The sequence below is a fragment of the Ranitomeya imitator genome, chromosome 5 (assembly GCF_032444005.1).
Source record: "Ranitomeya imitator isolate aRanImi1 chromosome 5, aRanImi1.pri, whole genome shotgun sequence".
Taxonomy (NCBI): domain Eukaryota; kingdom Metazoa; phylum Chordata; class Amphibia; order Anura; family Dendrobatidae; genus Ranitomeya; species Ranitomeya imitator.
This window is the reverse complement of record NC_091286.1, coordinates 139348421-139363050: the sequence shown is the minus strand read 5'-3', so window position 1 is coordinate 139363050 and position 14630 is coordinate 139348421.

Here is a 14630-nt window from a genome sequence, read left to right as displayed (position 1 = left end):
TAAATAAATACTCGCCTCTCTTCTTCCTGGTTCCTGCACTGCTCCCACTGATCTCCTGACAGCGGGCGCTGGGCAGTGACGTCATCGGGCCCGCTGTCAGTGTCTGCGACGTCAGACGCCGACACTGACAGGGGGATAATGGGAGAAGGAGCACAGCGCTCCTTTTCCCATCATTGCGATCAGCTGTATCGGCTAAATGCTGGTACAGCTGATCTTCCGATGATGGCGGGGGCCCACTGCTGACACCAGACCGCCCCTGCCTGCTCAGGGGCCCATAGCGGCAGAGCAGGGAGATCGATTCTCCCTGCTCTGCCGCAGAAGTTACAGTAGTGTGGCTCCGGGTGGGCCCCCTCAGAGCACTGGGCCCAGGGCGTCCACACCCTCTGCCCCCCCCCCCCCGGTAACTACGCTACTGAGTGAAGGACTTAAAGAGACAGTGTTCACGTGTCTACCTCTGTGTACAGCTGAGTAAGCCAATCTACCACAATACATACACACATACATACATCAGTAAAATGTGTATTTATTTTACGGGTTTTAAAATAATTGACATTTGTAAAATGTCATTTTAGAAGACCATAACTTTTTTATTTTTGCATCAACTAAACTATAGGAGGCCATGTTTTTTTGTGGAATTAGTTGTAGTTATGAATGAGTGAATGAGATCCTTTATGTTACCGTAAAATATACTGCAAATCTGGGAAAAATTCCAGATCGGGTGAAACAGTGACCACTAGCAGTGGTCAAACAGAATCCCACCGCTGCCACCAATTTGTCAAAGATCGTAACCAGGGGGTCTTTCTATCTTTAGAGAAAACAGCTTTCTGATGACCCCTATCATCAGTACATTTATGCGAATGACTGACAATAAACAGAGTAAGGGCTGATAATAATAATAATAATAATTTTATTTATATAGCGCCAACATATTTCGCAGCACTTTACAAATTATAGAGGGGATTTGTACAGACAATAGACATTATAGCATAACAGAAATCACAGTTCAAAATAGATACCAAGAGGAATGAGGGCCCTGCTGCTCGCAAGCTTACAAACTATGAGGAAAAGGGGAGACACGAGAGGGGGATGGTAACAATTGCTTTAGTTATTCCGACCAGCCATAGTGTAAGGCTCAGGTGTTCATGTAAAGCTGCATGAACCAGTTAACTGCCTAAGTACAGTCATGGCCAAAAGTATTAACACCCCTGCAATTCTGTCAGATAATACTCAGTTTCTTCCTGAAAATGATTGCAATCAAAAATTCTTTAGTATTATTATCTTCATTTAATTTGTCTTAAATTAAAAAAAACACAAAAAGAATTGTCCTAAAGCCAAATTGGATATAATTCCACACCAAATATAAAAAAGGGGGTGGACAAAAGTATTGGCACCATTCGAAAAATCATGTGATGCTTCTCTAATTTGTGTAATTAACAGCACCTGTAACTTACCTGTGGCACCTAACAGGTGTTGGCAATAACTAAATCACACTTGCAGCCAGTTGACATGGATTAAAGTTGACTCAACCTCTGTCCTGTGTCCTTGTGTGTACCACATTGAGTATGGAGAAAAGAAAGAAGACCAAAGAACTGTCTGAGGACTTGAGAAACCAAATTGTGAGGAAGCATGAGCAATCTCAAGGCTACAAGTCCATCTCCAAAGACCTGAATGTTCCTGTGTCTACCGTGCGCAGTGTCATCTGTTATGATTAGGCAACTCAGTACCACAGTGAACATAGAGGTCAGAGCACAGACAGTGATCTGACAATAATCCAAAAACATAGAACGAGCTCTGAGACGTGGGAACTCTGTTGACCGCAATCCCTAATCCTATCCAACAACGCTAGAGGCAGCCGTGGATTGCGCCTAACGCTACCTATGCAACTCGGCACAGCCTGAGAAACTAGCTAGCCTGAAGATAGAAAATAAGCCTACCTTGCCTCAGAGAAATACCCCAAAGGAAAAGGCAGCCCCCCACATATAATGACTGTGAGTAAGATGAAAAGACAAACGTAGAGATGAAATAGATTTAGCAAAGTGAGGCCCGACTTTCTGAACAGAGCGAGGATAGGAAAGGTAACTTTGCGGTCAACCCAAAACCCTAAAAACCACGCAAAGGGGGCAAAAAGACCCTCCGTACCGAACTAACGGCACGGAGGTACACCCTCTGCGTCCCAGAGCTTCCAGCAAACAAATAGATAAGCTGGACAGAAGAAAAGCAAACAAAATAGCAAAGGAAAACTTAGCTATGCAGAGCAGCAGGCCACAGGAACGATCCAGGAGGAAAAACAAGTCCAATACTGGAACATTAACAGGAAGCCAGGATCAAAGCACTAGGTGGAGTTAAGTAGAGCAGCACCTAACGACCTCACCACATCACCTGAGGGAGGAAACTCAGAAGCCGCAGTACCACTTCCCTCCACCAACGGAAGCTTACAGAGAGAATCAGCCGAAGTACCACTTGTGACCACAGGAGGGAGCTCTGCCACAGAATTCACAACAGTACCCCCCCTTGAGGAGGGGTCACCGAACCCTCACCAGAGCCCCCAGTCCGACCAGGATGAGCCACATGAAAGGCACGAACAAGATCGGGAGCATGGACATCAGAGGCAAAGACCCTGGAATTATCTTCCTGAGCATAACCCTTCCACTTAACCAGATACTGGAGTTTCCGTCTTGAAACACGAGAATCCAAAATCTTCTCCACAATATACTCCAACTCCCCCTCCACCAAAACCGGGGCAGGAGGGTCAACAGAAGGAACCATAGGTGCCACGTATCTCCGCAACAATGACCTATGGAATACGTTATGTATGGAAAAAGAATCTGGAAGGGTCAGACGAAAAGACACAGGATTAAGAACCTCAGAAATCCTATACGGACCAATGAAACGAGGTTTAAACTTAGGAGAGGAAACCTTCATAGGAATATGGCGAGAAGATAACCAAACCAGATCCCCAACACGAAGTCGGGGACCCACACAGCGTCTGCGATTAGCAAAACGTTGAGCCTTCTCCTGGGACAAGGTCAAATTGTCCACTACCTGAGTCCAAATCTGCTGCAACCTGTCCACCACAGTATCCACACCAGGACAGTCCGAAGACTCAACCTGTCCTGACGAGAAACGAGGATGGAACCCAGAGTTGCAGAAAAATGGCGAAACCAAGGTAGCCGAGCTAGCCCGATTATTAAGGGCGAACTCAGCCAAAGGCAAAAAGGACACCCAGTCATCCTGATCAGCAGAAACAAAACATCTCAGATATGTTTCCAAGGTCTGATTGGTTCGTTCGGTCTGGCCATTAGTCTGAGGATGGAAAGCCGAGGAAAAAGACAAGTCAATGCCCATCCTACCACAAAAGGCTCGCCAAAACCTCGAAACAAACTGGGAACCTCTGTCAGAAACGATACTCTCTGGAATGCCATGTAAACGAACCACATGCTGGAAGAACAATGGCACCAAATCAGAGGAGGAAGGCAATTTAGACAAGGGTACCAAATGGACCATCTTAGAAAAGCGATCACAGACCACCCAAATGACTGACATCTTTTGAGAAACGGGAAGATCTGAAATAAAATCCATAGAGATATGTGTCCAAGGCCTCTTCGGGACTGGCAAGGGCAAAAGCAACCCACTGGCACGAGAACAGCAGGGCTTAGCCCGAGCACAAATCCCACAGGACTGCACAAAAGTACGCACATCCCGCGACAGAGATGGCCACCAAAAGGATCTAGCCACTAACTCTCTGGTACCAAAGATTCCAGGATGACCAGCCAAGACCGAACAATGAACCTCAGAGATAACTTTATTCGTCCACCTATCAGGGACAAACAGTTTCTCCGCTGGACAACGATCAGGTTTATTAGCCTGAAATTTTTGCAGCACTCGCCGCAAATCAGGGGAGATGGCAGACACAATTACTCCCTCTTTGAGGATACCCGCCGGCTCAGATACACCCGGAGAGTCGGGCACAAAACTCCTAGACAGAGCATCCGCCTTCACATTTTTAGAGCCCGGAAGGTATGAAATCACAAAGTCAAAACGGGCAAAAAACAACGACCAACGAGCTTGTCTAGGATTGAACCGCTTGGCGGACTCGAGATAAGTCAAGTTCTTATGATCAGTCAAGACCACCACGCGATGCTTAGCTCCTTCAAGCCAATGACGCCACTCCTTCAATGCCCACTTCATGGCCAGCAACTCTCGGTTGCCCACATCATAATTTCGCTCAGCAGGCGAAAACTTCCTGGAAAAGAAGGCGCACGGTTTCATCACTGAGCAATCAGAACCTCTCTGGGACAAAACAGCCCCTGCTCCAATCTCAGAAGCATCAACCTCGACCTGGAACGGAAGCGAAACATCTGGTTGACACAACACAGGGGCAGAAGAAAAACGACGCTTCAACTCTTGAAAAGCTTCCACAGCAGCAGAAGACCAATTGACCACATCAGCACCCTTCTTGGTCAAATCGGTCAATGGTTTAGCAATACTAGAAAAATTGCAGATGAAGCGACGATAAAAATTAGCAAAGCCCATGAACTTTTGCAGACTTTTCAGAGATGTCGGCTGAGTCCAATCATGGATGGCTTGGACCTTAACAGGATCCATCTCGATAGTAGAAGGGGAAAAGATGAACCCCAAAAATGAAACCTTCTGCACACCAAAGAGACACTTTGATCCCTTCACAAACAAAGAATTAGCACGCAGGACCTGAAAAACCGTTCTGACCTGCTTCACATGAGACTCCCAATCATCCGAGAAGATCAAAATGTCATCCAAGTACACAATCAGGAATTTATCCAGGTACTCTCGGAAGATGTCATGCATAAAGGACTGAAACACTGATGGAGCATTGGCAAGTCCGAATGGCATTACTAGATACTCAAAATGACCCTCGGGCGTATTAAATGCAGTTTTCCATTCATCGCCTCGCTTAATTCGCACAAGATTATACGCACCACGAAGATCTATCTTGGTGAACCAACTAGCCCCCTTAATCCGAGCAAACAAATCAGATAACAACGGCAAGGGGTACTGAAATTTAACCGTGATCTTATTTAGAAGGTGGTAATCTATACAAGGTCTCAGCGAACCATCCTTCTTGGCTACAAAAAAGAACCCTGCTCCTAATGGCGACGATGACGGGCGAATATGCCCCTTCTCCAGGGACTCCTTCACATAACTGCGCATAGCAGCGTGCTCAGGCACAGATAAATTAAACAATCGGCCTTTTGGGAACTTACTACCAGGAATCAAATTGATAGCACAATCACAATCCCTATGCGGAGGTAGGGCATCGGACTTGGGCTCATCAAATACATCCCGGTAATCAGACAAGAACTCTGGAACCTCAGAAGGGGTGAATAACGAAATTGACAGAAATGGAACATCACCATGTACCCCCTGACAACCCCAGCTGGACACCGACATGGATTTCCAATCTAATACTGGATTATGGACTTGTAGCCATGGCAACCCCAACACGACCACATCATGCAGATTATGCAACACCAGAAAGCGAATAACCTCCTGATGTGCAGGAGCCATGCACATGGTCAGCTGGGTCCAGTACTGAGGCTTATTCTTGGCAAAAAGGCGTAGCATCAATTCCTCTCAATGGAATAGGACACTGCAAGGGCTCCAAGAAAAACCCACAATGCTTAGCATACTCCAAGTCCATCAAATTCAGGGCAGCGCCTGAATCCACAAATGCCATGACAGAATACGATGACAAAGAGCATATCAAGGTAACGGACAGAAGAAATTTTGACTGTACTGTACCAATGGTGGCAGACCTAGCGAACCGCTTAGTGCGCTTAGGACAATCAGAGATAGCATGAGTGGAATCACCACAGTAGAAACACAGCCCATTCAGACGTCTGTGTTCTTGCCGTTCAACTCTGGTCAAAGTCCTATCGCACTGCATAGGCTCAGGTTTAAGCTCAGGTAATACCGCCAAATGGTGCACAGATTTACGCTCACGCAAGCGTCGACCAATCTGAATGGCCAAAGACATAGACTCATTCAAACCAGCAGGCATAGGAAATCCCACCATGACATCCTTAAGGGCTTCAGAGAGACCCTTTCTGAACATAGCTGCCAGTGCAGATTCATTCCATAGAGTGAGCACGGACCACTTTCTAAATTTCTGACAATATAACTATCTCATCCTGACCCTGACAAAGAGCCAGCAAATTTTTTTCTGCCTGATCCACAGAATTAGGCTCATCGTACAGCAATCCGAGCGCCAGGAAAAACGCATCGATATTACTTAATGCAGGATCTCCTGGCGCAAGAGAAAATGCCCAGTCCTGAGGATCGCCACGCAAAAAAGAAATAATGATCAAAACCTGTTGAACTGGATCACCAGAGGAGCGAGGTTTCAAGGCCAGAAATAGTTTACAATTATTTTTGAAACTCAGAAACTTAGTTCTATCACCAAAAAACAAATCAGGAATAGGAATTCTTGGTTCTAACATAGATTTCTGATCAATAGTGTCTTGAATCTTTTGTACTCTTGCCGAGAGCTGATCCACACATGAAGACAGACTTCTAATGTCCATTGCTACACCTGTGTCCTGAACCACCCAAATGTCTAGGGGAAAAAAAAGGCAAAACACAGTGCAGAGAAAAAAAAATGGTCTCAGAACTTCTTTTTTCCCTCTATTGAGAATCATTAGTACTTTGGCTTCCTGTACTGTTATGATTAGGCAACTCAGTACCACAGTGAACATAGAGGTCAAAGCACATACAGTGATCTGACAATAATCCAAAAACATAGAACGAGCTCTGAGACGTGGGAACTCTGTTGACCGCAATCCCTAATCCTATCCAACAACACTAGAGGCAGCCGTGGATTGCGCCTAACGCTACCTATGCAACTCGGCACAGCCTGAGAAACTAGCTAGCCTGAAGATAGAAAATAAGCCTACCTTGCCTCAGAGAAATAACCCAAAGGAAAAGGCAGCCCCCCACATATAATGACTGTGAGTAAGATGAAAAGACAAACGTAGAGATGAAATAGATTTAGCAAAGTGAGGCCCGACTTTCTGAACAGAGCGAGGATAGGAAAGGTAACTTTGCGGTCAACCCAAAACCCTAAAAACCACACAAAGGGGGCAAAAAGACCCTCCGTACCGAACTAACGGCACGGAGGTACACCCTCTGCGTCCCAGAGCTTCCAGCAAACAAATAGATAAGCTGGACAGAAGAAAAGCAAACAAAATAGCAAAGGAAAACTTAGCTATGCAGAGCAGCAGGCCACAGGAACGATCCAGGAGGAAAAACAAGTCCAATACTGGAACATTAACAGGAAGCCAGGATCAAAGCACTAGGTGGAGTTAAGTAGAGCAGCACCTAACGACCTCACCACATCACCTGAGGGAGGAAACTCAGAAGCCGCAGTACCACTTCCCTCCACTAACGGAAGCTTACAGAGAGAATCAGCCGAAGTACCACTTGTGACCACAGGAGGGAGCTCTGCCACAGAATTCACAACAGTCATCAAGAAATTTAAAGCCCATGGCACTGTGGCTAACCTCCCTAGATGTGGACGGAAAAGAAAAATTGACAAGCGATTTCAACGCAAGATTGTGCAGATGTTGGATAAAAAACCTAGACTAACATCCAAACAAGTTCAAGCTGCCCTGCAGTCCGAGGGTACAACAGTGTCAACCCGTACTATCCGTCGGCATCTGAATGAAAAGGGACTGTATGGTAGGAGACCCAGGAAGACCCCCTTCTTACCCCGAGACATAAGAAAGCCAGGCTGGAGTTTGCCAAAACTTACCTGAAAAATCCTAAAACGTTTTGGAAGAATGTTCTCTGGTCAGATGAGACAAAAGTAGAGCTTTTTGGGCAAAGGCATCAACATAGAGTTTACAGGAGAAAAAAATAGGCATTCAAAGAAAAGAACACGGTCCCTACAGTCAAACATGGCGGAGGTTCCCTGATGTTTTGTGGTTGCTTTGCTGCCTCTGGCACTGGACTGCTTGACCGTGTGCATGGCATTATGAAGTCTGAAGACTACCAACAAATTTTGCAGCATAATGTAGGGCCCAGTGTGAGAAAGCTGGGTCTCCCTCAGAGGTCATGGGTCTTCCATCAGGACAATGACCCAAAACACACTTCAAAAAGCACTAGAAAATGGTTTGAGAGAAAGCACTGGAGACTTCTAAGGTGGCCAGCAATGAGTCCAGACCTGAATCCCATAGAACACCTGTGGAGAGATCTAAAAATGGCAGTTTGGAGAAGGCACCCTTCAAATATCAGGGACCTGGAGCAGTTTGCCAAAGAAGAATGGTCTAAAATTCCAGCAGAGCATTGTAAGAAACTCATTGATGGTTACCGGAAGCGGATGGTCGCAGTTATTTTGGCTAAAGGTTGTGCAACCAAGTATTAGGCTGAGGGTGCCAATACTTTTGTCTGGCCCATTTTTGGAGTTTTGTGTGAAATGATCAATGTTTTGCTTTTTGCTTCATTCTCTTTTGTATTTTTTTCATTTAAGACAAGTTAAATGAAGATAATAATACCAAAGAATTTGTGATTGCAATCATTTTCTGGAAGAAACTGAGTATTATCTGACAGAATTGCAGGGGTGTCAATACTTTTGGCCATGACTGTATGTAGCAGTACAGACACAGAGGGCTATTAACTGCATAAAGTGTATGAGAACATGATGCGAGGAACCTGATTATGGTTTTTTTTTGTTTGTTTGTTTTTTTAATGGGCCACACAGGGGTAGTTAGGTTAATGCGTTGAGGCGGTAGGCCAATCTGAACAAATGAGTTCATACTCATTTGCAAGAAAAATGGGCGAGTGCAATCCAAAAAAAAAAATCGGATTGCACTCTGACCAATGTTATTCAATGGGTTACATCCCACCTGCTATTTTTTTCTCAGCTGAAGTCGGACTAAGAAAAAAAATCACAGCATGCTGCAATTTGCTGCGTATCTAAGATGAGACTCGCCAATGCAAGCCAATGGATGCCAGTTCATTTTCCCACGCTCCAGAATTCAGCGCAGGTCAGGCTGTGAGGCAGCGCAGCTTCAGTGACGGCACCGCTAGTCACTGAAGCTGTGCTGGCAGCATCTCCTCATTCACCAGTGGTTTTCAGCCGGGGTGGTCGCATCTTGGCACCGTGCTGGTTGAAAACTGCATATACCCCAGATATGGATTACGGCATGGGACAGAACGACAGACAGGTATGGTATATTGTTGGTTTATTATTTTATGTTTATTACAGGAGAACGAGGGCATCAGAGGAATTAAGAGTACAATAAAGATGGGAAACTGTTGTGTTTAATTTAGTTAAAAGACTTTATTCTGGTTGCGTCTTTATTCACCATGTACCAACTATAGGATTAGTAATGGAGAGGTGTCTTATTGACACCTCTCCATTACTAAGCCGTGGGCTTGATGTCACCTTTCAATACAAAGGTGACATCAACCCCACAACTATTACCCCACTTGCTACCGCTACAGGGCAACTGGGAAAGGCGAGGCTATGTGACGGAATTTGCGCATCTTAGAGATGCACCTTTTCTGGGGTGGCTGAATGCTGATGTTTTTAGCCAGGGGGTGGGGCAATATCCATGGCCCCTTCCTAGGCTATTAATATCAGCCCGCAGCTGTCTGCATGACCTTAGCTGTTATTAATTATGTGGGAATCCCACATCATTTTTGGGGGGTCCCCCATTTTAATAGCCAGTAAAGGCTAAGTATACAGCTATGAGCCAATATTAATAGTATGTGAAGCTCCATGGGTATTACCGCCTTCCCAGGCTATAAACATCTGCCCCAGCCATCAGCTTTCACTCTGCTGGCTCCGAAAATTGCACTGGAGCCCAAGCCATTTTTTTCCAATAAATAAACATTTTTTAAATACATGTCCAGTAATTTGCACACACACTGTACTAATTGTATTTGTCACTGACATCTGTATATCTACCTATTCTATATGTATTTACTGTGTATAATCCATATCTTCTATCCTGTCGCTCCTGCAGTGATTTTACAGAAGCTGACAAATGAATTACTGGCTATTCTTCTATCTATCTATGTATCTATGTATCTATCTATCTATCTATCTATCTATCCCCTTTCAACCTGGTTTCCGCTCTTTACACTCCACTGAAACTGCCCTCACTAAAGTCTCTAATGATCTAATAACAGCTAAATCCAAAGGTCATTGTTCCCTGCTGATTCTCCTAGATCTCTCCGCAGCATTCAACACTGTGGATTATCAGCTCCTCCTCTCTATGTTCCGCTCTATAGGCCTCAAGGACACAGCCCTCTCCTGGTTCTCCTCCTACCTCTCTGACCGCTCCTTCACTGTATCTTTTGCCGGCTCCTCTTCCTCTCCTCGTCCCCTTACTATCGGGGTTCCGCAGGGCTCAGTCCTAGGCCCCTATTGGACAAACAATCAGCAGATTTGGGTTCCAGTACCATCTCCAGGGCCGGACTAGCCATCTGGCAATTCTGGCAAATGCCAGAGGGGCCTGTCTGGTCGTGGGCCACCTTGTCTGCTACATTGTTAACATAATTGGTGTTCTCAAGACTCCCATACTGTTAAGAGTTGTGAAGGAGCACAAAGTCTCTGACTCCGTCATTTACCCCAGTAGGCCATGGGTATCATTAGTAATATCGGTCTTGTAGTAAATCTTCCTTTCCTCCCTTCAGGGTAATATTAGTAATATATCCCATCTGGTTCATGGGGACGGGGACAACATGGGCCTGTGTGATTTCAAATGCCAGGGCTGAATTTCAACCCCGGTCCATACCTGACCATCTCTATGCTGACGACACCCAATTATACACTTCTTCCCCTGACATCACCCCTACCCTAATTCAAAATACCAAGGATTGTCTGTCTGCTGTCTCCAAAATCATGTCCTCCCTCTATCTGAAACTAAATCTCTCCAAAACGGAACTTCTTGTGTTTCTCCCTTCTACTAACCTCACTCTACCCAACATCGAAGTTACCCTGGAGGGATCAACCATAACTCCCAAGCAGCATGCCCGCTGTCTTGGGGTCACATTTGACATCAAACTTTCTTTTACTCCCTATATCCGATCACTCACTCGATCTTGTCACCTGCATCTTAAAAACATCTACAGAATCCGACCTTTTCTCACCTTTGAAACTGCTACTGTAGCTCTTATTCATTCCCATCTGGACTATTGCAACTCTCTTCTGATCGGTCTCCCTCTTACCAAACTTTCTCCTCTCCAATCCATCTTGAATGCGGCAGCCAGGGTCATATTTCTGTCCAGCCGCTTCACCAATGCCTCCATCTTGTGCCAGTCATTACACTGGCTACCCATTCGCTACAGGGTCCAGTATAAACTCATCTTTCTCACCCACAATGCTCTCCACAGTTCTGCACTGCCTTATATCTTCTCTCTCATCTCTGTCAATCGCCCTACACGTGCCCTCCGTTCTACAAATGACCTAAGACTAGCATCCCCCGTAATCCGAACCTCGCACCTCCGTCCCCAAGACTTCTCTTGTACTGCGCCAGCTCTCTGGAATGCACTTCCCCAGACGATCAGGCTGATCCCTAGCCCCAACCTATTCAAGTGCGCTTTGAAAACCCATCTCTTCAAACAAGCCTACCACATCAACTACTCAGTAAACTAACCTTGCCCTGTTCCCTCCTTCCAAATATTATTCTGAATCTGCACCCTACTATTCATCTGTCTCCACACACTCCATGCACAGAACTGCAACTGATACTTGACTCTTGCACTTAAACACACGGGCTGATGACCGGATCATGCATCTTTATATGAAAATCCCTATTTATTATAATTGCCAGACCTGAACTAACAAGCACTTTTCACCTATTGTGTCCCCCCCATTCCTTGTAGATTGTAAGCTTGCAAGCAGGGACCCCACTCCTAATGTCACTGTTTAAATTGTCTTAACATGTATTGAATTTATTGTCTGTACATGTCCCCGCCTAATTGTAAAATGCTGCGGAATATGTTGGCGCTATATAAATAAAAATAATTATTATTATCTATCTCGATATGAAATATAAAGATATATATATATATATATATATATATATATATATGTGTGTGTCACTGATGTATATATATATATATATATATATATATATATACAGTTAGGGCCAGAAATATTTGGACAGTGACACATTTTTCGCGAGTTGGGCTCTGCATGCCACCACATTGGATTTGAAATGAAACCTCTACAACAGAATTCAAGTGCAGATTGTAACGTTTAATTTGAAGGGTTGAACAAAAATATCTGATAGAAAATGTAGGAATTGTACACATTTCTTTACAAACACTCCACATTTTAGGAGGTCAAAAGTAATTGGACAAATAAACATAACCCAAACAAAATATTTTTATTTTCAATATTTTGTTGCAAATCCTTTGGAGGCAATCACTGCCTTAAGTCTGGAACCCATGGACATCACCAAACGCTGGGTTTCCTCCTTCTTAATGCTTTGCCAGGCCTTTACAGCCGCAGCCTTCAGGTCTTGCTTGTTTGTGGGTCTTTCTGTCTTATGTCTGGATTTGAGCAAGTGAAATGCATGCTCAATTGGGTTTAGATCTGGAGATTGACTTGGCCATTGCAGAATGTTCCACTTTTTGGCACTCATGAACTCCTGGGTAGCTTTGGCTGTATGCTTCGGGTCATTGTCCATCTGTACTATGAAGCGCCGTCCAATCAACTGTGGCACCCCTAGGGGTATTTGCCACAAAAATAGTTACTGACAGTAAATACAAATATTAAAATAGCAAAACTGCACTACCACCTCCGGCCAGAAGGGGGAGCTCCAGAGACTCCCCTTGATCCATTCTGGTCTGAGAGAAGAAATGGCAGTTGGGCTAAGGAGCTGATAGTGAGAGGTCATACAGCTGAATTTCTAACAGCCCTATGACGGTTTCCAGGCTCAAATCACCGGCCTGAGGAGAAGAGGGACAGAGAAAAGGGACATTGTGAGAACCGGGTAGCATTAATCACTACCCAGAACAGGCGCAAAGACGGATACCGGATCCGTGGCTGTATTCATTATATATAATACAGCAACCGGAAAAACGTGAGGTGATATCAGCTTCACTATGGCCGGACGCAGCAACAGATACAGAGTTCAGCGGTACTCCCGGAGGGGGTAAGCCGATAAAAGGACTTGGGTTGCCCGTCGAACCAGGACCCGGAGGGGACAGATTGGGCCGGCAGCCAGTTCACATACAGCAGCAGGGCCACACAGAAATTGCGCACAATAAGAGGCGAAGACCCCGGCAGGGTCAAAGTAACTCAGAGTTCCCATACAGACTCCGGTGACAGGACTGGTTGTAAATCCTTTTATGTTACAGTAAACTGGTTAAACGTTTCAGTGCCTCAGTCTTTCATTTGGACAATAGCCATCTATCCAGGATCGAGATCGTCACCGCTGGGAGAACCTGCTGCTGATCAAGTAAGTGCCTGTCCCCTCATGATACCCCTTACACTGTGCATTGCCTGAGGCCACAGCACCGGGTCAAGCCACCCATGACATCCCCCTCAAGAGACAGACTCCATTGGTCCGGTGCTGGGTATCCCGGTCTCATGGGCGTCACAATTGGCGTCACGAACAGGATCTAGCCAGCCCGTATACCGGGTATTGTGTGCCGTGATTGGAGCCCAAAACTGTGAAAACTGGGATGAAAAATCTTGAAAATTGACTTTATTAAAGAAAAATCCATTCCCCATTGAAAACTATTGAAAGTGACTTTTCCCCATTGGTTATAATGGAGTAAAGATGGCCGCCATCCCCTGAGGTAATCACTTCATAACCGTTAGGCACGAGACTGTTAATTGAGCTACGCCATCACCTGAGCCCCAGTCTAACTGAAAAACTTCAGAATCCGCCATTACAGAGCGCGGTGGGTGGGAGCAGCAGGGGGCGTGTCATTGTGGGCGGCACCAAGCTGAGCGCTCTGACATCAGAGCAAGGGGAAAATCGATCCTGCTGCACAGCGGAAAGAATCTACACTATCCCGACGGAAGCGGAGGACCGGAAGGGTCCGGATTAACTAAGGGGGCACAGTATGTCGCAGCACGGAGACGCCACAGCACTCGGCAACGCTAATGCAGCTGAAAGACAGAGTGTCAATAGAGAGTCCGGCAGCGGAGCGGTGCAAGGAGTGGCGCCCATCATGCCGGTGCTGATGCCATATACCCCGGGTGGCCCATGGCTTCCAATGTATGAAGGTGAGCCTAATACCCTTGACGATTTCAGAGAAAAGATGCTGGCCCATTTTGACATGTTCCCTGTGGGTGAAGTTCAGCGTGTTAGTCTCCTGATGATGCAGTTAAGTGGCCATGCTAAGCGAGAAGTCACAGCATGGGCAGCTGATCTAAAAGGCACTGTTGAACGCATATTTGCTGGATTAAAAGCTACATTTGAAACCACGGCCAGCAGCAAAGCTAAAATACGATTCTTTAGTTGCAAACAAAAAGCTAATGAGGGCGTGAGAGACTTTGCCTTAAACCTGCAGGAAGCCCTTAAATCACTTACACTGGCTGAACCCATTTTTAACACCGGAGCGGATAAACTGCTAAGAGATCAATTTATTGAGGGACTCTACACCCCTTCTCACCGGGGGCATGTGAG